The sequence below is a fragment of the Pecten maximus genome, chromosome 12 (assembly GCF_902652985.1).
Source record: "Pecten maximus chromosome 12, xPecMax1.1, whole genome shotgun sequence".
NCBI classification, from domain to species: domain Eukaryota; kingdom Metazoa; phylum Mollusca; class Bivalvia; order Pectinida; family Pectinidae; genus Pecten; species Pecten maximus.
The window spans coordinates 29,124,742-29,152,493 of record NC_047026.1 but is presented as its reverse complement, the minus strand read 5'-3'; the positions used below and the strand labels follow the sequence as shown (position 1 = coordinate 29,152,493).

At 35.5% G+C, this 27,752-nt stretch overlaps 1 protein-coding gene across 1 annotated transcript in view; it reads right to left on the bottom strand.

The window, feature by feature from the left end:
- The window catches only part of LOC117339716 (dopamine receptor 2-like), a 138,413-nt gene extending 113,647 nt beyond the window's left edge, over nt 1-24,766 (bottom strand). Inside the window, exon 1 of the mRNA XM_033901433.1 lies at nt 24,395-24,766. The gene's annotated coding sequence lies outside the window, so the exon portion shown is untranslated. The remainder of the gene's footprint in view (nt 1-24,394) is intronic.
- Between the last annotated feature and the right edge of the window lie 2,986 nt (nt 24,767-27,752).

The following is a 27,752-nucleotide window of genomic DNA, read 5'->3' as shown; positions in this document are numbered from 1 at the left end:
TATCTTTATACTTACATGTACGTACATCACGTGGACCATATATATATCTTTATACTTACCTGTACGTACATCACGTTGACCATATATATCTTTAGACTTACATGGACGTACACATCACGTAGACCATATATATATATATATCTTTATACTTACATGTAAGTACATCACGTGGACCATATATATATATATATCTTTATACTTACACGTACGTACATCACGTAGACTATATATATATCTTTATACTTACATGTACGTACATCACGTAGACTATATATATCTTTATACTTACATGTACGTACACATCACGTAGACTATATATATATCTTTATACTTACATGTACGTACACATCACGTAGACTATATATATATCTTTATACTTACATGTACGTACACATCACGTAGACTATATATATATCTTTATACTTACATGTACGTACACATCACGTAGACTATATATATATCTTTATACTTACCTGTACGTACATCACGTAGACCATATATATATCTTTATACTTACATGTACGTACATCACGTGGACCATATATATATCTTTATACTTACCTGTACGTACATCACGTTGACCATATATATCTTTAGACTTACATGGACGTACACATCACGTAGACCATATATATATATATATATCTTTATACTTACATGTAAGTACATCACGTGGACCATATATATATATATATCTTTATACTTACACGTACGTACATCACGTAGACTATATATATATCTTTATACTTACATGTACGTACATCACGTGGACCATATATATATCTTTATACTTACATGTACGTACATCACGTAGACTATATATATCTTTATACTTACATGTACGTACATCACGTGGACTATATATATATCTTTATACTTACATGTACGTACATCACGTGGACCATATATATCTTTATACTTACATGTACGTACATCACGTGGACCATATATATATCTTTATACTTACATGTACGTACATCACGTAGACTATATATATCTTTATACTTACATGTACGTACACATCACGTGGACTATATATATATCTTTAGACTTACATGTACGTACATCACGTGGACCATATATATATCTTTATACTTACATGTACGTACATCACGTAGACTATATATATCTTTATACTTACATGTACGTACATCACGTGGACTATATATATATATCTTTATACTTACATGTACGTACATCACGTAGACTATATATATCTTTATACTTACATGTACGTACATCACGTGGACTATATATATATATCTTTATACTTACATGTACGTACATCACGTAGACTATATATATCTTTATACTTACATGTACGTACATCACGTGGACTATATATATATATCTTTATACTTACATGTACGTACATCACGTGGACCATATATATATCTTTATACTTACATGTACGTACATCACGTAGACTATATATATCTTTATACTTACATGTACGTACACATCACGTGGACTATATATATATCTTTATACTTACATGTACGTACATCACGTGGACCATATATATATCTTTATACTTACATGTACGTACACATCACGTGGACTATATATATATCTTTATACTCACATGTACGTACATCACGTGGACCATATATATATCTTTATACTCACATGTACGTACATCACGTAGACCATATATATCTTTATACTTACATGTACGTACATCACGTAGACTATATATATATCTTTATACTTACATGTACGTACATCACGTAGACTATATATATCTTTATACTTACATGTACATGTACGTACATCACGTAGACTATATATATATCTTTATACTTACATGTACGTACATCACGTGGACCATATATATATCTTTATACTCACATGTACGTTCATCACGTAGACCATATATATCTTTATACTTACATGTACGTACATCACGTAGACTATATATATATCTTTATACTTACATGTAGTTGTACGTACATCACGTAGACCATATATATCTTTATACTTACATGTACGTACACATCACGTGGACTATATATATATATCTTTATATTTACATGTACGTACATCACGTAGACTATATATATATCTTTATACTTACATGTACGTACATCACGTAGACCATATATATCTTTATACTTACATGTACGTACATCACGTAGACTATATATATATCTTTATACTTACATGTACGTACACATCACGTAGACCATATATATCTTCATACTTACATGTACGTACATCACGTAGACCATATATATATCTTTATACTTACATGTACGTACATCACGTAGACTATATATATATCTTTATACTTACATGTACGTACATCACGTAGACTATATATATATCTTTATACTTACATGTACGTACATCACGTAGACCATATATATATCTTTATACTTACATGTACGTACATCACGTGGACTATATATATCTGTATACTAACATGTACGTACACATCACGTAGACTATATATATCTCTATACTTACATGTACGTACATCACGTGGACTATATATATCTGTATACTAACATGTACGTACACATCACGTAGACTATATATATCTCTATACTTACATGTACGTACACATCACGTAGACCATATATATATATATTTATACTTACATGTACGTACACATCACGTAGACCATATATATATCTGTATACTTACATGTACGTACATCACGTGGACCATATATATATCTTTATACTTACATGTACGTACATCACGTAGACTATATATATATCTTTATACCTACATGTACGTACATCACGTGGACCACATATATATATCTTTATACTTACATGTACGTACATCACGTGGACCATATATATATCTTTATACTTACATGTACGTACATCACGTAGACTATATATATATCTTTATACTTACATGTACGTACATCACGTGGACCATATATATATCTTTATACTTACATGTACGTACATCACGTAGACTATATATATATCTTTATTCTTACATGTACGTACATCACGTGGACCATATATATATATTTATACTTACATGTACGTACACATCACGTAGACTATATATATCTTTATACTTACATGTACGTACATCACGTAGACTATATATATATATATCGTTATACTTACATGTACGTACATCACGGAGACTATATATATCTTTATACTTACATGTACGTACATCACGTGGACCATATATATCTTTATACTTACATGTACGTACATCACGTAGACTATATATATATCTTTATACTTACATGTACGTACACATCACGTAGACCATATATATATATATCGTTATACTTACATGTACGTACATCACGTAGACAATATATATCTTTATACTTACATGTACGTACATCACGTAGACTATATATATATCTTTATTCTTACATGTACGTACATCACGTAGACCATATATATATCTTTATACTTACATGTACGTACATCACGTAGACCATATATATATCTTTATACTTACATGTACGTACATCACGTAGACCATATATATATATTTATACTTACATGTACGTACTTCACGTAGACTATATATATCTTTATACTTACACGTACGTACATCACGTAGACTATATATATCTGTATACTTACATGTACGTACATCACGTAGACTATATATATATCTTTATACTTACACGTACGTACATCACGTAGACTATATATATATATATTTTTATACTTACACGTACGTACATCACGTGGACCACATATATATATCTTTATACTTACATGTACGTACATCACGTAGACTATATATATATATTTATACTTACATGTACGTACACATCACGTAGACCATATATATATCTTTATACTTACATGTACGTACATCACGTAGACTATATATATACATGTATCTTTACACTTACGTGTACAGTGTACGTACATCACGTAGACTATATATATATATCTTTATACTTACATGTTCGTACATCACGTAGACCATATATATATTTTTATTACATGTTTACCAGTGAAATATCAAAAATTATTCATTCTATAAAAGTGATATTTTTCACTAGTGAAACACTGTTAGATATCCTCTATATACTTACATATATCGCCTGACACTATCGTAGGTACATGTACTTCTCATAGACCTTACCAATGTACATAATAGTCATGCGTATTTTAAAATCAAAAAGAAAATCAAATTGAAATATATCCGACATGATCAATACTTGACAATAATGTATGTTTATCACTGTTTGGCGTGCAGATGTCATACATCTACAATGTACATCATGGCCACTGTATGGTATGGAATTGAAGAAGCGAGTGTTGCGATTCGGCCACATACAGACCTTCATGTCGTCTGTGGCGAACTTAGACTATGTATTAGCATTTAACAACTAAAGGATTAGTTTTAATGCATTCTTATAATAACTTACATGTGGATATTTCATTTTACTCTAAAACAACTCATAATTACCGGTGTTGAAGTTTACCTTCATTCTAAAAACAATTGAACCCAACAACAATGATAAAAGAAATGCATCGCGGCGTGCAGGTACAGCTATATCTTATATAACATCCCGTACTGCAGTAACGATATGGTATCGTACCCGGAATGTCGGCTTCTAGTTCATTCCAAGGATGTGACGATAGTGAATTTTTGAGCATGTAATCGCTAGCGCGCGTGGGTTGGAATAATTCAGACCGAAGTCTGGCCCAACTAACTAAATCCATTTCCATAATGATATCGCACGTGAAGTATATTAACAGGAGCAGCTGTAGTTGACACTAGGAAATAGGTCGCATGGCTACGTACTTCTATCAAGTTCATCTTCATCCATCTCCAGCGACATGGGGTCGAGTCCATTGTGTAAGGATAGCGATGCTATCATAAATACCTAGAGGCATGACTTTCTTAAGACTGTCTGTGCTGTCGTACTGGATATGACAGGTAATGTCCATACTTAATATATACATCATATAATATGATAAATATGGTCAAACTTTAGTCGCCATTTTCATAATAAGGTTATGAGGCAAACTCAATCCCCGGGATTCTTCAGGAAGATCTAACACCGCGGATGAATTGACTATTGACTGGCAATAATGAACAAAACTATTTGTCTACTCACACGTGGTTAATGAAGTGTGGTGGTTCCTGGTTGTCGACTCATCGTAAAATTCTTCAAATGAAAGTTACCAGGCATTGCCTAAACACTATTTTCTTCAAATCATGACCTGATACTTGATACTTTTAAAGTTGTGTTTTATCATACCTAATTCGATTGGCTATTGTACCCCTCTGTCATTGGCGGACAAAGGTTCGCTGTCAGCCAATCAGTCTTTGTCTGACAAAACCAAAAACTGCTAATCAATGTTAGAATATGATTTTGCATGTAAATTATGCTTCCCTTTTCCTAAAATGTGATTATAATGTTACCCGGATATGACTTGTGTTTCCCAAACAAAGTTATCAACGCCTGGTGAAGGATACGATTCGGCGCAGGTTAAAGATCACCGCTATGTAACTAAGTTATAACTACGGTGGCTTATATCTGTCATTCCGTCTTTTCGCTTTGTTGTCCGCGAAAAGATGCCAGGTAGAAAAGCTGAAGGATGAAAAGACAAAAACTCATCAAAACTAAAAGACGAAAACCCGCCAAAACTAAAAGACGAAACCCTGTACCTTCCCATAGTAACAATGGATGGTGCTAATTATACAGTGTACGTCCAATCACATGACGTCCAATCGCATGACGTCCAGTCACATGACGTCCAATCACCTTCATATACACGCTGACCCGAATAAATAATCGTTTCACTTTGTCAGAAATATACATAATACACATAATTATAAATGTAACATATAGTATGTATGGATAATGACTACTAGGTGTATAGTTTACTTAATATATCAGGGTTTTATTATCTAAATATAGAAATTTGATATCAACATTTCTTTATGATATTTACTGTTATGAAATTCAATTTCCAAATCAAAGATGATACTTTTAGATAGTATAAATCTATAGATGAAATATGTCTATTGGTCCTCACAGAAAACATTATACCTGAGTCTGAGGTCACCGGGTATGGTCCTGTATAAGATACTGATTTCAGATATTAACGAGATAAGCAATCTAAAGCTGATTCTAGCCGCCTACTTACAATGAAAATATAAAGAAATTAACTTGTTACAAATTAATCATTTGATCAAATATGCGAAAATTGTTATAAATGACATTTTAAATGGTAATAAAATAAATCCCCGAGGTCAAACGGGCATGGTTATGGGTCGTGACGTTAAGCCTGGTTACTTAAATATCTATCCATTAATGTTCCTGTATTAAAGACATTTTCATTAATTTACAGGTTCGTTTGCAGGAAACACATTACCTCCACACAACATATAGGTAATTAGGTTACTTACATACCCTAGGGTCTTCACTCGAGTTTCAACCTACCATTTATCTGATCTTAGATCAGTGATTCAGAGAGAGTTAAACCTTAGAGATTCAATGAATTTCTCTTCAGTCTAATTTATTACGGGTTAACGTCTATACTCGTCCTTGGATCCTAGTTAACGCATTCACATTCGACATCTATATTTATTTACATATACATGTACATGTTCACAGCTCCGTCAAAAACCTGCAATATTACGAACAAGAGGAATCCTGGATTAGATAAAAACGGCTAATATAAAATTAAAAAATAATGAATTTGGAAATATATGCGAAAAATGTTTTAGTGTAGTGTAGAGTGGTTGGGTGGCACAGTGGCAGTACACTTGCCTTTCACCTAGGCGGCCGGGGTTCGATTCCCCAATCAGACGTGAAATCGGACGTGAAAAAAGTATGGGGTCACATGCCCGACTATGTGTGTTTTTCCCCGGGTACCTCCCACAGTAAGACATTTCACGCACTTCCATCAGGGCCAACACCTGTGATTAATATAAGTTGTTTCGTAATTATTGTAAAATAAATAAAAGTCATTTACATTTACTAGCGTTAGTTACATTTGTTTCGTAAGATTCATCATAGCAAGAACGTGTGAGACGACCATTATATACGGTGTAGTTAAATCCGACGCTTTTTAACCGGTAGTAATCGAGTTCAACATTTCATGTTCTCCATGTTTAAAGTGATCTAGACCTGTATCAGATAGGATAAAGTCATTGTTATTGTTGTAAAATTCGACACGTAAGAAAGTCAACGTTATTAATGACTTGAACATAAACAAGTATTCTCAATCCATGTATAACACGTGTCGTGTCTGCATGTGCCACTTTAACTGTAAATGGCATGTACTAGACATTACCGCACGTGCCGACTTGATACGATTCCTGCTTACAACACACAAAGCGCAAGCGGTCACATGATTTCGTAAAACATATAAAATGTCACTTGATTGTATTTTCTAAATATTGCTAGTCGTCTGGGAAATGAAGAATGTAAGCCATTTCTCCAGTTTATGTTTTGTATTTTTTAAATTATTGTATGCTACCTTCACATAAAATCTTTGCGTGTGTCAAATATGCACGTGCCTACAGCTATCTAGTTCACAACACTATGATATAAAATCACATGTCGGAATGACAACCGATCGCTTTCCATGACAGTTATTATATTTTTAATGTTTTCGTCATTTTAAATTGTCTTACATTCAGAATTGTATCCTTTTCTGAGGCCATAAACACAATGAGACGTATAGCGTTCTTACCACGTAGGCGTGTCCCTAATGTATCATTGTATCTAGTCAATCATATCTAACATCATACGGAGTATTCCAGTTATCTGGGTGTAACACCGTCGTGGTACACGTTTTTCATGTATACGTTTTTCTAACACGCCTGTACGTAGCGTCATGATGTAACACGTTTTCCAAGCACATATTTTTCTATTTTACGTGTACGAGGTGACACGGTATTCTTTTTCGGCATAGCCGTATAATTTTCTTTTGGCCCCGGATATGACGCGAAAGATGGCGTTACTGGTCAAGATGAAGTATGTGATTGGTCAATGTAGCGGTAAATGCAAAATGCAGAAATGCAGTTATTTAGACGAAACAAAATTAAGATTGAATGCAAGCTGAATAAGTGGATGTATCTATTTAAATGACAGATTAATAAAATCATATTCCTGATTCAAGTGCAGTCTTATTATCACCAAAAATGATTCAAACTGATATAATTATGTTGTCCGTGCTGAACCTTCACATTTATTAATTAGTTCGTTAATTTATTTAGTTTTACATTATATCCACCAGCATTAAAACTATGCCGTTTATCTTTTTTTTTTAAAGTTATTTCTTGTTTTAGGGTACATTGTTTCCTAATTCGCGTGTACAAATTGCCTAGGTACACTTTTTTTTCTAATTTGCGTGTATAAGGTGATGGCCGCTGTCGGCCATCGTGTAATGGAGTTAATGTACACAATGGATATGAATAAGTTTGGGTGACAGATACATAGAATGTCATCCGACACAAATATTCATCTGTCACCCAAATTATATTCATGCCAACTGTATACTAGCGTAACGGCGTGTGGTAACAGGTCAATTCTAAGTCAAAAATACATTTGAATTTCCCGCTTATCATAAATGACGTCAATAAGCTCAAATCCAGCTGAATTTTTCAGAAAAATTAGAGTTCCTCGTGTCATCGTAAACGACAGGTTCACGACATGTGTTTAACACAAAATTAGGTGAATTATACTGGATATCTCACATACCTGTGTAGATATCACATACCTGTGTAGATATCATATACCTGTGTGGATATCATATACCTGTGTAGATATCACATACCTGTGTGGATATCACATACCTGTGTAGATATGTGAAACACACCTGTGTAGATAAATCACAAAATTGTTAACAATTGCATAATTTGTGATTATTAGAAATTAAAGCCGTTTTTTGTTCTGTGGAATGTTATACCGTTTATGCATCATTAAGAAGTGATGCGTCGTTAAACAGGTATTGCACCGGATAGACTCCGTCTAGATTGTTTCCTCGGAAACATTATACTGTATGTTCCTATCGTCTAGATTAACGTTAGTTACAGAAGAATAACTCAAAACTTGTAAAAGTAAGTCGACCGGATACTAGGTGACAAAGGTTCCAAGGATATGAATCAGATCCCATGTTAAATCGGTCAGATCAGTGTCGCTAGCAGACGACGTTCACGGTGACTGTGTTCCGATAACACGATAATATGGTAACTTTGTAGCGTTATACCTCTAAAGTTACTTTTTCGTGGAGTCTTATATGACTAAATGCCAACAGAAAGCTCTATAGGTCTGGTGGTACCGGAAATAACTGGCAGCCATTTTTAATTTGTTTTCCTAGAACACATGTAGCTGTATTCCTGACCGAATCACTACACAAATTGTAGTAAATGTTAACGACACATACGTACATGTAAAAATAATACAGTGTACTGAAGTTTACAATGTAGTGCTCTGAAGTTGTACACTCGAGTTAACAATGTACAGTTTGTGTATAACACTTGAGTTAACACTGTAGTACACTGGAGTATAATTTATTACACTGAAGTTTACAACGTCGAACACTTGAGTTAATACTGTAGTACACTGGAGTATTATGTATTACATTGAAGTTTACAACGTCGAACACTTGAGTTAACACTGGAGTATTGTGTATTACACTGAAGTTTACAACGTCGAACACTTGAGTTAATACTGTAGTACACTGGAATTAAAATACAGTACACATAAGTAATGTACAATGTAGTCACCGCTCGGCACTAGAGCTTACAATGTCGAACACTTTGGTTTACACCAGTAAACTGGAGTCAATACTACAATACACTGAAGTGAAAACTGTAGTGCACTAGAGTTAACCAAACATGTGCGGTACAAAATATGTATTGTACGGTAGTAGCGTAGTTTACGGATATAAATGCAATTGAAGGCAGAATGACAACGTGAACGGAATACAAAAATATGGTCTATTTATATTATAAATACAAAATAAACTGATTGGGTGATACAGGCATATAGTACATTTTAAATACAATACTCTTTTTGCATTATAACATACATTGGTTTTGCTTATGTATAATTATAACGGTTCACTACGGACTATAAATGTCATTGATCACGTGACCATTAGGACGCCACAATCACAGTCAACGGGACAATGACAAAATCCACGTCAATGTTAAATCAAAGGCCTGCTGGTCGGATAGACTAAAATGAAGTCAGCTGTTAACATAGCTTCATAAAACTGCCGAACAACTATCAGAATTATGGTAACAGAAATTCATATTTCAAATTCGAAATGACATTACATGACACAAATGAAAGAGCAATGACTGCTCTATTTAATGAAAGATAATCAAGATATTAGATTCAACAACAAGAGATTCATCAAAACGGTTTATTATATATGCATATACTAATTATTAAAAGTTCAAAGATCCAATACAGTCTTGACAATTTATATACATGTACAGAATATGCTTCACAACAGCCATTTTGCATTAAATTGACAAAAAAGAATGAAGTATTTATATCCTAGTGATTTATTTATTTTTATGTAGTTGTATTATTACATTATACTCTACTTATTAACTGATCAATAATACATAATCAACTAAATACAATATTAGCGATTCACCGATTTCTTAAATTGGCAAAAAGTTCATCAATAATTATATATATTATTCATGTCGCTTCAGGAAAAGTTTCATACACTGTGCAGTTGTAGCCTTGATTCAATCTATAGTCACATCGCACACGAGTTTTGATTTAACGTATCTTGACACCACTAGCCCGGAATGTTATTCGGGGACAGTGTTCCTAATTGAAATTAATATCATTTCAGGGTGATAAGGCAGGTTCACGCACCCTAACAAACACACAGTGTTACTACGCATACGTATACTGTGACACGTGTATACAATTGCATTATATACAAAGAGAATAGGACAATTTGTAGCAGACGACCCACATGTAGTGGTACACAGCTTCACCAACCGGAAGCCATGAACGGTGTATTGATATGTTAGTTTGGCTTTTTCTGCTTGTATCTATTCATATTTGTTTCATTGTAAGTACAGCAAACAAACAATTGCTAATTTACTCAGACTTAAATTATTCAAGTACCAAAATTTAGAATATCATTTTACATGGACTATTCTTTAGATCGGAAGTTTTTTACAAAGAGTAGTGACCCCTCCAACGGAAACACTGAAACCACGTGACCCTGTCTGCACGACAGCTATGGTCTATCCGACAAAAAACTACAGTGTAATGAAAATGTGTATTTTAATCAGAGTAATTAATAACATGATCAGTCCTCCTTAATTTTAAAGAAAATGTTTTGTTATGAAGCAGTGCTGTGTATCAACTACGAACACTACTTTAAGTGTATATGTTATACTGTAAATATGTTTTTCTCTATAAATCATGTCGGTACAGTAAAATGAGAATAAAATTAATTGAATTGAAAAAAAAAATCTGTCTGTTCCATTTCACAGGATATCCTGCAGTTAAAAATAAGTCAGATTGAATTAGAAAATGTACAAAATACATATGCTTACAATACTACGTCATTCATATTGACTATAAATGTCATATAACAGAGGTTTCGTGGTTAAATGTGATTTACAGAGGGGTTTTCTTTATTTCTCCGTTTTATATGTTGACTTTGCTTATTTTGAATGATTGGACATTTTACCTGTACATGTATTTAACACACAAATAACACTATTCTAAGTATATCTGCTTATCCATATGTTAGTATATGTGTTTAATTTGTAATCAATTAATGTTCCAGCTACTCAATAAACCCTGTATTTATCAACAGTAATATACGTCAGCTGTATATATATATTCTTTTGTAAATACAAATACCAGCATGCTAATGTCTACACCAAACACGAGCACCTGATCCTAAGATAATAGGAACAATGACCTTACCCTCCACTCTTACAGGTAGTATAACGATCTTAGTCTGACCTACAATGGAGATTAGGACTGTGTAGTAACAGCTTCCGGCAATGGCAATACACGTGGTCAATACTCTAGGTGGATATATCTAGGGTTCTGTGTAAAATCCGCCAGTATTATACATGATCCAAGGCCAGCCTGATGAGGCGGAAACTTTGTTTGTTTAACCCTAAACTCTGTTTATTAATTCAGCCTTTATAAAGACTGACGAAATATCTACCCTGTTTTACAAACATGTAGCAGAACCAGATTTCGAAGGCCAGTGTACTACACTAGTGTTTTCGCCGTAAATTACCATTTAGAACGATTGTACAACGGACAATTATACATAGATATTATACATTAGCCCCTTTCATCACAAACTAAGTGTTAGATACAGTAGAGCCAAAAAAAATGAATTTATCTACACCATACAGCTGTTTTGTCTAGGGCTCGTCGGTGATGTTAGGGACATCATACAACTGTTTCGTCCTTCTAGGACTCGTCGGTGATGTTAGGGACACCATACAACTGTTTCGTCCTTCTAGGGCTCGTCAGTGATGTTAGGGACATCATACAGCTGTTTCGTCCTTCTAGGACTTGTCAGTAATGTTAGGGACATCATACAGCTGTTTCGTCCTTCTAGGACTCGTCGGTGATGTTAGGGACATCATACAACTGTTTCGTCCTTCTAGGACTCGTCAGATATGTTAGGGACATTATACAGCTGTGTCGTCTTTCTAGGGTTGTCGGTGGTGTTAGGGACATCATACATATGTTTCGTCCTTCTAAGGCTCGTCGGTGATGTTAGGGACATAATACAGCTGCTTCGTCCATCTAGGTCTCGTCTGTGATGTTAGGGACATCATACAGCTGTTTCGTCCTTCTATTGCTCGTCAGTGATGTTAGGGACATCATACAGCTGCTTCGTCCATCCAGGTCTCGTCTGTGATGTTAGGGACATCATACAGCTGTTTCGTCCTTCTAGGGCTCGTCAGTGATGTTAGGGACATCATACAGCTGTTTCGTCCTTCTAGGGCTCGTCGGTGATGTTAGGGACATCATACAGCTGTTTCGTCCCTCTATGTCTCGTCAGTGATGTTAGGGACATCATACAGCTGTTTCGTCCCTCTAGGACTTGTCAGTGACGTTAGGGACATCATACAGCTGTTTCGTCCTTCTAGGGCTCGTCGGTGATGTTAGGGACATCATACAACTGTTTCGTCCTTCTAGGACTCGTCAGATATGTTAGGGACATCATACAGCTGTGTCGTCTTTCTAGGACTCGTCAGATATAGGGACATTATACAGCTGTGTCGTCTTTCTAGGGCTCGTCGGTGGTGTTAGGGACATCATACACCTGTTTCGTCCTTCTAGGACTTGTCAGTAATGTTAGGGACATCATACAACTGTTTCGTCCTTCTAGGGCTCGTCGGTGATGTTAGGGACACCATACAACTGTTTCGTCCTTCTAGGACTCGTCAGATATGTTAGGGACATCATACAGCTGTGTCGTCTTTCTAGGACTCGTCAGATATGTTAGGGACATTATACATCTGTTTCGTCCTTCTAAGGCTCGTCGGTGGTGTTAGGGACATCATACATCTGTTTCGTCCTTCTAAGGCTCGTCGGTGATGTTAGGGACATAATACAGCTGCTTCGTCCATCTATGTCTCGTCTGTGATGTTAGGGACATCATACAACTGCTTCGTCCTTCTAGGTCTTGTCAGTGATGTTAGGGACATCATACAGCTGTTTCGTCCTTCTAGGACTTGTCATTGATGCTGAGGACCTAAATCGCCGATATCTAGGAGTCGACGAGGGTAACTCAAAGAAGGTCGATAAAGATGTCAAAAAGAGGCTCAATTACAGATTATTAAAGTGAAGTCTTCCATGTACATTTTAGCATTGAACGGCTTTCAGTTTGCATTCATATTGACTATGAATTCCAACTGAAAGCCGTTCAATGTTTATATTTACCATCTGCGATTTTTTATTTGTCGTGTTTTTTTTTTAAATTTTCAAATTCAAATTTCAGTTGGCAGTTCATAAGCTGGTGAACTCGCAACTGAATTGGTAGGGTTATATAGTGGCAGTGCCATACAATGGTAAATATGTACATATGTATACACACAGACGAAACAACGTTATAACCACTTACTGTTCGACAATCACGGGTATTCGTATTCCTCTTAAAGGGGCATTCCTTCGTTTGAATAAAGTTTAGGTCCTCAAAATTAAACTTACTGGATAATATGTATTTTTTCCAAGCAGTAAAAGTTATAATCTTTTCATAAATACGACAGTTTTACTATCAAGATACATGTAAACCAAAGTTCTTGAAGTATTAAAGAAAGTCCTGAAGATTCTTAATTCGACCCGAAGTACATGTATCACTAATTACCACAAAGACATACGGTATTTGTATACGATACGCCTTTTTCCTGTACATTTCGGCGTTAATTTCATTACATGTAGGTACACACCCTCATATAATCATCGTTCGGACATAGATTTCATCAATAGAAATTGTGCATGTTTCTATGTCCAAAATAAGGGATATCCCGGTGTGAAAAAGTGATATGAATTTTCCCTTATGAATATATATGTGATATTTACAATGTACGAAAAGACAAGCATTTACATGGTAATATATAACACGTCCTTCGTGTTATTTGTAAATGACAGATACGTATTTAGCTATGATAATAAAATAATTGGAAATAAAAAAGACTACATTGTATATAAAGGTAAGACATCAGGTCAATGAAAGATCAGTCAAATCGACATCAAAATGACTACTATCAGAACGTGACGTGACCGACTTCAAACAGACTAATCATTTCATAAGACTGGATTTATCGGTTCTTATCAAAGAACAAACATTTCTTGATATGAAATATCAGCGTTCATGTTGATAATTAAAGAGTTGTATTTTTAGACAAATGAGAAACAGCAGGCTACTAAACAGCCTTGGCAATCGGTATGCTTTAAATCATAGTCATAATCATAAGGTATTAGCAAGTTCGTCATTATTTTATTTTGTAGCAATTCCTGGCATTGACATGGTATTAGTTTCGGATAAAATTCATATTTTTTAGAATTAAGTAACGCGGGGCGCCCCCTATCTGATAATAAGTTCTGAGTATAGACTAGTTTCCGGATCAGAAAATTGGCCTTGGAGATATCCGTCAATCTGTCTTCTCTATTGACTTCGCTATTTGTAGTCTCTATCAGAATTAACCCGGTCTTATAAACCGGAACTGATAATGTTTCAGCCTATCTGGAATTTAGACATCACTGTGGGAGTATATACGATGCTATTTATATTAATGTCAATTTTCAGAAGAACGAAAAGGAAAGGATGTTCAGACGTATTAAATAGAAATAATCTGTAATTATATATGCTCATTAGAGACGTATATATAAATTGTCAATATGTATGAGTCATTCGCTTGTTGCCATGGTTATAACGCTAATTTATTTCTCTTCTTAAGAACAGAAAAATGCTTGACCGAGATTATGAACAGATAGCGTTCACGTCCTCCTCAATTAAGAACAGAATATTCATCGTTCTTAATATAGTATTCACAAACACTTGAAACAAATAAATATATCATAGTTACATTTTAGTTTGCAGAAAAAATCACGAACACGATGTACAACGGTAATTATTGATTACTAACCGAACATTTTAAACCTGTGTGATAGAAATAAAGTATTGTGATATACTCACTGTCAGCGCATGAATACTACTGTACAATCATAAAGAATCCGAAATTGTCAAAACTTTTTCTTCCATCCCAATGCCTTAAAGTGAACTTGAATAGTGTGTGAAACCGTCATACCACAGTACAATCTGATAAGGTATTACTGAGCCTAAAATAGCACTTCCCCTTACTCTAATTGACCAACAATCTGATATATAATCTGTTCGTGTTAGTGTGGGTCAATAAATGAGGACTTCTGAAAGTACACTGAAAGTACAAAAGAAGGATGATAGTTCTAGTTTAGCGCCCAATAATTTATACGTCTTTATACGGCAATAAAGCACCAAAATACAACAATGAACAAACAAAAACATCAAAATAATTAGAAAGTGTCGTTTTAATTATTTCCCTTCTGGATTTCCACAATTGCGGCCCCTAACATTACTGATTCACTAATCAGTTACGATCACTTATTGGTAAACTCTGCTGGCAGACTGCACGTCCCCGATGTTACCGTTAACCTGCACGCCACAATGAAATTCTAATGAACAGTGCCAAATATTAAGATTATTGATTTTATATTTTAACATCTGTTATCTTGTGTGTCTTGTCACTGGCTTACAGATTACATGTGAGATCGTGGTCGTTTGTATAAACCTTCAGGGCCGACTTTCTGGTGGAGCAACCTACGTTCGCTAGGTGAATGTCCAGTGTTAGGTTTAGCTAACCCAGGGAAAGATAACAATAGCACATCTCCCACGAGCTTATTATAAGTAAATGATAAACAAACGGACTATGCTATCTGAGAGACGGGGTATTTTGAGTCCGTGTAATAATACATCATTGGCGGTGGCCACAGACTTCCATAGGGACATGGCGTGCACGCTCGCTCGTGATACATCCTTCCGCACCTTACAGATCTGGTAATATACAGTACGCCAGAGTGACGTAATACCAAACAGTACCACCGCCTAAGTATATACTCAAAACGTCTACATTATGATGAACCCCAAAGATGTGTGTTGACAATTCCACTTTGCTCCTCTAAATTGACCTTGCAGTTAATATTGGGAAAACATGTTGAATCTGCGAAACACACTTGAAGAGGAACTAAACTGGGTTGGATGTTGGTGGCCAGGTAGTTAAAATAGTTAGAGCGTCCGTCTGGGATATTAAAGTTTTATTTTTAAGATAAGAGTTCGAATGTCCCGGGATCGAGTTCCGGTCTAGTCGTTGCAATTTTCCTCGCAAGTTACACACGTATGATAGTTTATTAATGGAATGATGTCACTGTAAGGAACACATATCCACTTTTAAATAGGCATTGTCATTTAACGTGTTCTGACTACAATATAGTATGCATGCGATACAAAGCTGAGTGAGTCGGCTCATCATCCGACATTCGATATACCACATTTAAATTTCATGACTAACAAATGTGCAAATATAAAGCGTTGGGTCTGATATGCTATAAAAACCACCAATAACAGTATATGTTAACAGGACCTAACTTTGGGGGTAGACAATTATCCAATCGAAAGCCGAAACAAATTATAAGGTACCTTGTGATGTTCTTATTATCTTTAAAGTTTCCAGGGAGAGTCCAGATCACCGATTAATTTCCAAAATTTCGACAAGTCCCATACTAAGAGATTTATTGGGTACTCCAAATACCAAAGGAAAGGAATTGGTTCGGAGCTAAAGTATATACGTCCCGAAAATCACTATTCAGCAGGTATACTTTCTCATGTTTAAAGTGGTAACAGTTTGGACTGTTTTCTTTAAGGGGTGTTTCCATTTTAGACGCACACTGACATGCGTTTCAAACGCACAGACGACCTCCGGCTCCACACGGATTACGGGTAGAAGTATAAACTAACTTTGATGCGTTACATTACACCGCAATTACAAACAAATACAACTCGATTACATATACGCCGACCAGGGATATGAGATTTCCCGTTCTCTATTATAGGGGGTGATTCATCTTTTGTTAATCTTCTATCGGTGGAAAGACTTATATGAGTGAGTCAAACGGAGAGGTGGTATAGCCCGCTTTGGTTTGGTTAATCAGACTCTCGTACCTCCTTCTTGACCCAACTCGTCAGTATCGTGCCCGTAAGGACTCGACTTTATGTGTAATCGCCATTATGACACCTTAGCTCCTTCCTAATATACCCTGTCGGCCATTCACCTCGTACACACACCTATAAAATTGGTTTTTATAGATTCAATTTCTTAGTTCAGGTTAATCAATATTTGGCACATGAATATCCTTCTAAATTGTGAGGTTCACTTTTTGTCAGTTGCGAGTTGCGAGTTACAAAATGCGAGTTGCGAGTTGCAAAATGCGAGTTGCGAGTTGCAAAATGCGAGTTGCGAGTTACAAAATGCCATTATTAATGTTTCTTTAAAAAAAGTGTTGGTCTTTAAAACATACATCCCCAGAAAGCATGTGATTGTCATCGTAGGCTTCATTTTATCACTAAAACTTTGTGCAACCGACATTGTTTTCTTGTGCACTTTCACATATATACGTAGAAAAACATAGAAATGTTTTTTTAATAATCAGTAGTCATAAAGTCTACTTATATCTGTATTACTTCGGTTACTGAATTCAACATAACGTTACAGTAAAAAAGTCTATCACAGAGTTAGTATCATGGTTTTATCTGTTGTATCATGTCAGGAATTTTGATTTGACATGTAATGAGTCAAAATGACTTCCACAAGCCGGAATTAATTATTGTTAAGTGAAAGTAGAAGTTTCTAATGTATCAGTTAACAAAAGATTGTCACACCTTACCATTGGGTGGGGCGTACAGTAGTTGTACTTATTGTCTCGTTCACTTTCTTTGTAAATCAATTCATTTGAAAGATTACGTGAGCGGGTGTTGACCCAATTAGGTCACAAGCATCCTTTAAGGAAGAGGAACACATGTGTTCATGGCAATCCAAGGTCCTCATTCAGCCTCTCCTTACATTAAAATGACCGCTGTCCTCGACGCTTGACCGGGGGAATCCTTGAGACATCAGTGTATAAAAATCACTCGTCGCACATATTCTTATCGGGAGATTTTTCACGAAGCCGGAAACAACCAAACTACAAAAACGTATACTATACTACACTACACATAAACTACACACATGGCCGTTGTTTACATTCCGTGTATACGTGAACTTGCCTTAGCATATATTTCAATATATTAGCAAACTTTTCTCGTAATAACTGCCAAATATAATCAGACACAGAACTAAATACTTAATTTTAAAATAAATCAATATTAAATATCCATTAAATGTTGAAAAAAAAATCTTTTAGATATGACCACGAAATATTTAATTGTATTATTCTTTAAAACATAACAACATGTGAATAAAATTAATTTTGTTGATTCGAACCCAGAACCTTCGGGTCACTAAAGCGATGGTTCTACCATATGAGCTATACGGACTTATATCTAGGAGAGGCTCATGTAATCAATTATAGTCAGTCTAGTTAATGCGAAAATTAAAATATTTTATCACCTACTTTTTTTTTCAATTTTAGATACCAGGGCATCGGATGACCACTCTTTAAAAATAGGATTTTAGTTTGTTTTGGCACATAGCTCCGCCCATTTGTTAATAACCAGTTTATAAGTTTTAGCGATAAAATGAAGCCTACGATGACAATCACATGCTTTCTGGGGATGTATGTTTTAAAGACCAACACTTTTTTTAAAGAAACATTAAAAATGGCATTTTGTAACTCGCAACTCGCATTTTGCAACTCGCAACTCGCATTTTGCAACTCGCAACTCGCATTTTGTAACTCGCAACTCGCATTTTCCAACTCGCAACTCGCATTTTCCAACTCGCAACTCGCATTTTCCAACTCGCAACTCGCAACTCGAAGAAAAGAAACCCTCCTAAATTGTAGAGGTTTTAGTCCCAATGAAATAGAAAATGTAGTTTCCGGTATAACTCGTTTATTTCCGGTATAACTATTAGTTTCAGAAATATTCTCTTTTTCAAGTCTACCTGACAAAGCTTTAGCTCTAGAAAGTTATGGTCCTACAATTCTCACAGGATTTCATACAAATTTAATAACACGCGTTATTATTAAAGAGTCATAGGAAATAACTTTCAAAAGAATGCATTTTTATACTTCTATTTCCGTTGTCAATGGGGCATAATTATTGTGATGTCTCAAGTACACGCGACCATTACCGACAAAAACGTGGAAATGTGGAAAAAAATCTTCTATTTTATTTCAAAATTGTAATCAATATATTTCACCGTGAGTACATTCACCTGTTATAAAGCATAACTACATAACTTGTTGCACGTCACATCGATCAATCAGGTTTTTTTAAAACCGGTAGCACGAATTTTTGTGACGTCAAAAATCACTTGATATAGTGACGTCATACAATACGACATCCTGGACATTATTCTACAAACACTACTATGTGAGAATTATGATCTGATAACTTGAAATATATCACAATGGTTTAAAGACGAAGAACATATGGATGTGTTCACCATCATGAAGGGGAACTCCCGTTGTTGATGTTGACGGAAGCTACCCGGTGAAATACTATGGGAGATTTATCTCGACCTAAGCAGTGCTTACCATCATCATACCTCACACGGTACATCATATTTTTAACGTAATTGAACGCTTTTATAAGATTCCATCGTTGAGTGTGTGTTGAGATTTGTAGATGTTATTTACATCATCTAGAGAGGTACAGATAACAACAGATTGCTCCTGTCTCTCACCTATCACTTCCCTGTGATTTTTTAGGATAAAAAGGGCGAAATTGTTGGATCTTTGACAATACTGTCAAGCGTTTGGGTGATACAAATCGTAAGCATAGATCAAGATCACAAACACACAAGATATATATACTAGTATATAAATCAGAAACGGTTTACATTTTACGTCAGGAACAAAGCGACGTAAACAGGAATTTGATGCTTTTATAAGATCGTACATACAGATATCAACATATTTTAATGTTGAACAGTAAATTCATGTTAACTTAAATCTTAGATATACAAATACCTGTGTAAAACGTGTTCAAACAAACATACATTCAGCACGACTGTATATTATCCATGTATATCAGTACATTTGTTCTATATAGCTGCTTCTGATGTTGCCCTTCTGATCCGGGAAACGTTGTACAGATATATATTACAACACTCTATCATACTCAGATAAGAATTGTTACATTTATATTGTGAAGAGTGATTGAAAGATTATTGTATGATTAACGTTTGTATTTAAAATTTAAAAAAAACATCTATTTTCGTTTATCAATGATTTTTTCAACTTACAGTGTAAACAATTCAGCAATAAAACATAAAAAGGATTATCACACAACTAGCTTGTTGTTTGTGTGATACAGTCATGCCATACATATCATAAGACGTGTGTAATGATAATATACTAGATTTATATACCTATATATCACAGCAGCAAAACAGTCTCAAAGCGGTTCACATTATTATCAATGGTGATAGCAAAGTCGTTTACATCTGGTCAGTATTTATAGATTTATCCCTACTCCTGTTATATCAAGATGTAACACTTGAAGATCGGGCGATGTTTCGAATGTGGACGGAAGTTGGCTATTTATCTTAGATCTGTTTTAAAACGCGCATCCTGAATGGTCGACAATTATAGTTAGTATTGTTTACACAGCTGTCAACCAATCAGACTGCCCGTTGCAAAACCGCTAAAATAGATAGCCTAATTCTGTTCCGCAGTTGATTCATCGTCCGCTAGCACGACCGCTTTTGGTCAATTTCTCATCTTTAGATAATTGTCAGACGCCTTTAGCAACCAGCAAATGTCGTCCTCAACTTCCTGGGAAGCATACAGATGGAGCTACGATTTTGGCGCTAACAGTTTACCACAGCTAAGTCGACTGGAATACAACGGAGTAAAGAATCTTGTCCAAGGATTTACACACAGCGCCCGCGTCGGGACTCGAACTAGCGATCCTTCTCTCCCTAGCCCTGCGTCCTACCACTAGACCATCGTGCCTCCAATCGTATTATACAAGTATAACACTATTGTGGCGTCATTCATAATAAACGACGTCACAAGAAATATATATTTACACTTGCCAAGATTTGTCACTATTCAATAATACTAGATTTATTTGTTTACCATTCTTTCATGGAAACATTGACCTTAGAGGTTTGTGTTTGAATGGCTTTGTTAATTAACATTTTTAACGCACAAACGCACAAAAAAGTGATTATTTTAGTAATATTGCAAAATGTTTGTGTTACTTAAGGGTTATTTCACACGCAAAAACAGAACTATTTGTCACCGCGTAAGAAAGTTTCAATTTGAAGTGAAGGGTCATTATTGGCTGTTCTCTCTGATGCAATTCCTCCCACCAGTAACCGACTTCTACGGAATTACGATGTCATTTACAAATGAGGATTGATTTACATAAAAAAATAGAAAGTCGCTTAAGTGTAAATATAGTGATTAGATTTCCTTTTGATGTTAACCATGTTTTTTATGGAGCAATTCGTCTAAGATCATTCTAAATGGGTCGCTACCACGAAACAGGTGAACCTGTAGGGAGAAAGGTCCTTTGTCTTTTATCGGTGTAGAGAAAAGCCGCCACTAACAATAGCGTAACGTCATCATTTTATGTAGCGTACTGATAACGTCATCATTTTATGTAGCATACTGATAACGTCATCATTTTATGTAGCATACTGATAACGTCATCATTTTATGTAGCATACTGATAACGTCATCATTTTATGTAGCATACTGATAACGTATTCAACTTTGACGCACATTTCAAGGACATTCATGATATTGCGATGAAAAGGTTTCACAACATTTTACAATTTATTACTTTCTTTAAAAAGTATGTTGGAAAAATATAATTATTGGAGTTTGATGGAACAGAATTAGCCGATAATTCCATATGTTCTGATAGGTGGCGTTGTGGTCGAGCACTGGGGCCGCGGTGGCCGAGTGGTTAAGGTGTACCGAAACCTACGTGGGGCAGTTGTCAGGTACTGACCGTAGGCCGGTGGTTTTTCTCCGGGTACTCCGGCTTTCCTCCACCTCCAAAACCTGACACGTCCTTAAATGACCCTGGCTGTTAATAGGACGTTAAACAAACAAAAACAAAAACAAAAAAATGTGGTCGAGCAGCGCACGTGCTTGGATACGTGGTATGCGACTTTTTGGTCATTTAGCGATAGTCGCTCGACAGTGCACATATCAGTTTTGTGTTTGTTTTTGATTTATTATAAATAAACCTTAAAGATAATAATTTAGGTGGAAATTTACAATTTATAAAATTTGTATAGAATGAGGTTTGATGGGATATCAGAAAAGTGAGTTTGTGATGTTGTACATAGAGTGTATCTGTCCTCGATCATGCGCTCCTCTTCAATAAATACATATGTATAATTATTGTTATGGAAAGAGTTGAATTTTCCTGTCAGAAGGTATGGTTTTGGAGGGAATAATCAAACATGGGGCTGAACCGTGCTGGCTAGCCAATCTCTTACACTCAGGTTGGGATATCCCGACATGCAGTACCGGATTAGTGTGCGATTCTATATGTTATACGCCCTTTGAAAAGGGTGAGCCTTACACGGCTATCAAACCAAACATGAATTGCTATGTGACTACGTGTGCACGTGACGAGTGGATAATACTGTATCTGAGTACAAACGTCTGAATGGTTGAGCGGACTTTGAACGATACGCTTTCCTCTTTTACCTTAGATCAAGCCATTGTTAGTAAATGAAACGTCACTTGACGTACACATTTTACAAAGTCGAGTTTTGGCGATTTACAATGTTGTTAGAGCTAAAGGATTGGCTGACAGTATTACCTTAAATTAAACAACCGTAACGACAAGAAAATAATACTCAAAACTATAAAATAGCTATAAAAACAAAGGCCATCTTCGTTAAACAAATATTAATATATCTTTACAGTTCCATGTGGAATCATTTTAATGTGAAAACCGAGTAAAGGAGCAATTAGATGATGACTTACCAGTGATTCTAGGTTAACGTTACTCAGGGGACGCACACGGAACAAATGCCACAGCTAACGATTCCTTCTGATAGGAAACCAATCCATATCTACCGCTGGGCTTAGTTTGGTGTTTGCCCAGTGAGAGTTGAATGTCGTAACAAAGTCAGGGGTCGGTAATAAGTGGACTAATGACCTCCTCCATTAAGTATCCAAACTATTTATATTGGTCGATCCGACAACCTGCTGCATATGTAACGGTCACAGCAAACATCGTTCAATGTTTTCCGTTTTTCTCCATCAAAGGAATATTTTAGATATTGTAATTATCTTGAGAGCATGTGGAAGGATGCTTTCTTGTGAAGTATGTGAATTGGCCATAACGTATTGAAAATAGTTCACCACGTGCGAGTAGGAATACAAAAAAGTACACGATTACAATAATTGAAATTAAAAAGCGAATTAGCATAGGTTGTTGTGTTTATCGAGAGCAGATAGCGTGTTAGTGGAGGTATAAAATTGATGTTTTCAAATGCAAGATTTAATCAAGCGGCCCGATCAGTTCCCGTGTACCATGTCTAATGAAGCATAATCCAGCAAGACAGCTTCTAAATTCAAAATAAAGATGTTTCCAAGTAATAAAATTCCACTGCAGTTTGCCGACAGCCAGGTTCATAACGTGACGCAAACCATAAATGGTCGTTTGTATTCTGTTGAGCATGTATTTGACTACCTATCACATACTGAGAAATAAAAACGAACACTCACCTGGATTCTGAATCTGTAGCAGACTTTACATATGTCGTCTCCGAAATCCTGTAAATCCCAATTATAGGTAAAGTGAGGTGTGTTGATACGTATTTCCAGTGTTAGCACACCTTTCTGTCACTACCTATAGAATACACACTTACCTATGGCATATACGATTACAATGTGATCTATTTATAGACATTTCTCCAAATCTCCTATGCCAATATCAAACGTCCTGTCACTGTAATTATAAAGTAATTGAAAAGAGACTGCAGTACACAGTTTAAGTCCTACATAGTGTATGGACATCGTGTTCATTTCACTGATTACAGATTACGGGGCAGAATGACACCCGGCCCTCTGTTACCTCTGACAGGCGACACAACAGCCTATACATGTAGGGGTTGTGTTCTTAATCTCACAATTTTTATCGAGCACATCATTGCTCTAATTGCCCCACAGTATGGAGTAAGAATGTGCGTGCGTCCAACTGTGGCGAGTCCCTTTTAAACGTGAAAGACTTCGATCTTGTCTTTGTTTGGCTTCACACGTGAAAAGTAAATTCCAATTACTGATTATCTTATTTCTGTGTGCTGTTTAAAAATATATATATATATATTCTAAGTGTCCATCCTTCACGGGATCAGATAAGTCTTGAACAAGATGTGAAGCGAATGTTGTGGTCACAGATGTTTACACAATAAAGAAATAAGCTAACAGTGCCTGTTTGATAGACACAGACATTCCGATCTCAATCGTTTACTATTTCATTGTACCAGTATTAGATAGTCTGTTTCCCGTTCAAGGGCGTTAGTAAACACAAAAGGAGCACGCCGAGCGATTTCTATAAAAATACTGTATGTATTACCGAAAATCATACATATAATACTTATTACAAAAAATCCGGTAAATAACTTCAGGTCCAACAGTTTTATGATACGTGTTTGTAGGAATATAACCGGATTTATTTCATTTAGATATCCTCGTAACTCGTAGAATACCACTCAGATGTCAATGTTCTGGGATAGTTTCAAATTGGATTATTTCATACAGAAGGAAAGAAGTTATTAATTGACCAGACCTGTAATAAATGTGCACTGCAAAGCTTTATCTGCGTGAACAAATTATTGACTAGTATTAAAAAAAGATATTTGTACATCTAAATGGAAGGATGTTTATATTTACATGCGTACCTATAAATAGATAGAACAAAGGGCCCACGGGCGTACGCACGTCATCTCCACGTTGTTTTTCTCTATAACGGTAACATGTGATATGTAGAAACGTGTCATCCTCGCCCATGTCAAGCTACCTTACAGACGGATGGAGGATACTTTTAATGTATAGCATGTGTATAGATTGCATGATATTTTCCAAGGATGGTTGTATGTGATGAAATATGAAATGAATCCAATTACTTTTGATTGTCTCATTCAATTCCTGATCACGGATGACGACATAATCCCAGCCAATGCTGTAAACAAACAAAAGAGTGATGCAATCTCGCCTGTCAAGGGATTGCCTTTATGGTTTGATTCCGTGTCCACATAAAATAACATGATAAACATGCATTGATGACAATACCCAATCATTGTTATTGTTTGCTTCTTCATCGACTGTCGATGGTGTAACATCTGCTCGCCATATAAACGAAATACAGATACAGACCCTGTTGAGTGTAATACACAGATATAGACTGTGTTGAGTGTAATACACAGATACAGACTGTATTGAGTGTAATACACAGATACAAACTGTGTTGAGTGTAATACACAGATACAAACTGTGTTGAGTGTAATATACAGGTACAGACTCTGTTGAGTGTAATACACAGATACAAACTGTGTTGAGTGTAATAAACAGATACAGACAGTGTTGAGTGTAATACACAGATACAGACTGTGTTGAGTGTAATACACAGATACAAACTCTGTTGAGTGTAATACACAGATACAGACTCTGTTGAGTGGAATACACAGATACAAACTGTGTTGAGTGTAATACACAGATACAAACTCTGTTGAGTGTAATACACAGATACAAACTCTGTTGAGTGTAATACACAGATACAGATTGTGTTGAGTGTAATACACAGATACAAACTGTGTTGAGTGTAATACACAGGTACAGACTCTGTTGAGTGTAATACACAGGTACAGACTGTGTTCAGTGTAATACACAGATACAGACAGTGTTGAGTGTAATACACAGGTACAGACTCTGTTGAGTGTAATACACAGATACAAACTCTGTTGAGTGTAATACACAGATACAGAATCTGTTGAGTGTAATACACAGATACAGACTGTGTTGAGTGTGATACACAGATACAGACTGTGTTGAGTGTAATACACAGATACAAACTCTGTTGAGTGTAATACACAGATACAAACTCTGTTGAGTGTAATACACAGATACAGACTGTGTTGAGTGTAATACACAGATACAAACTCTGTTGAGTGTAATACACAGATACAAACTCTGTTGATTTAAATACACAGATACAGACTGTTGAGTGTAATACACAGATACAGACTATGTTGAGTGTAATACACAAATACAAACTGTGTTGAGTGTAATACACAGATACAGACTCTGTTGAGTGTAATACACAGATACAGACTGTGTTGAGTGTAATACAAAGATACAGACTCTGTTGAGTGTAATACACAGATACAAACTCTGTTGAGTGTAATACACAGATACAAACTGTGTTGAGTGTAATACAAAGATACAGACTCTGTTGAGTGTAATACACTGATACAGACTCTGTTGAGTGTAATACACAGATACAGACTGTGTTGAGTGTAATACACAGACACAAACTGTGTTGAGTGTAATACACAGATACAAACTCTGTTGAGTGTAATACACAGATACAAACTCTGTTGAGTGTAATACACAGATACAAACTCTGTTGAGTGTAATACACAGATACAGACTGTGTTGAGTGTAATACACAGATACAAACTGTTGAGTGTAAAACACAGATACAGACTGTGTTGAGTGTAATACACAGATACAAACTCTGTTGAGTGTAATACACAGAAACAGACTCTGTTGAGTGTAATACACAGATACAGACTGTGTTGAGTGTAATACACAGATACAAACTCTGTTGAGTGTAATACACAGATACAGACTGTGTTGAGTGTAATACACAGATACAAACTGTGTTGAGTGTAATACACAGATACAGACTGTGTTGAGTGTAATACACAGATACAGACTGTGTCCAGTGTAATACACAGATACAAACTGTGTTGAGTGTAATACACAGATACAAACTCTGTTGAGTGTAATACACAGATACAGACTGTTGAGTGTAATACACAGATACAGACTATGTTGAGTGTAATACACAGGTACAGACTAT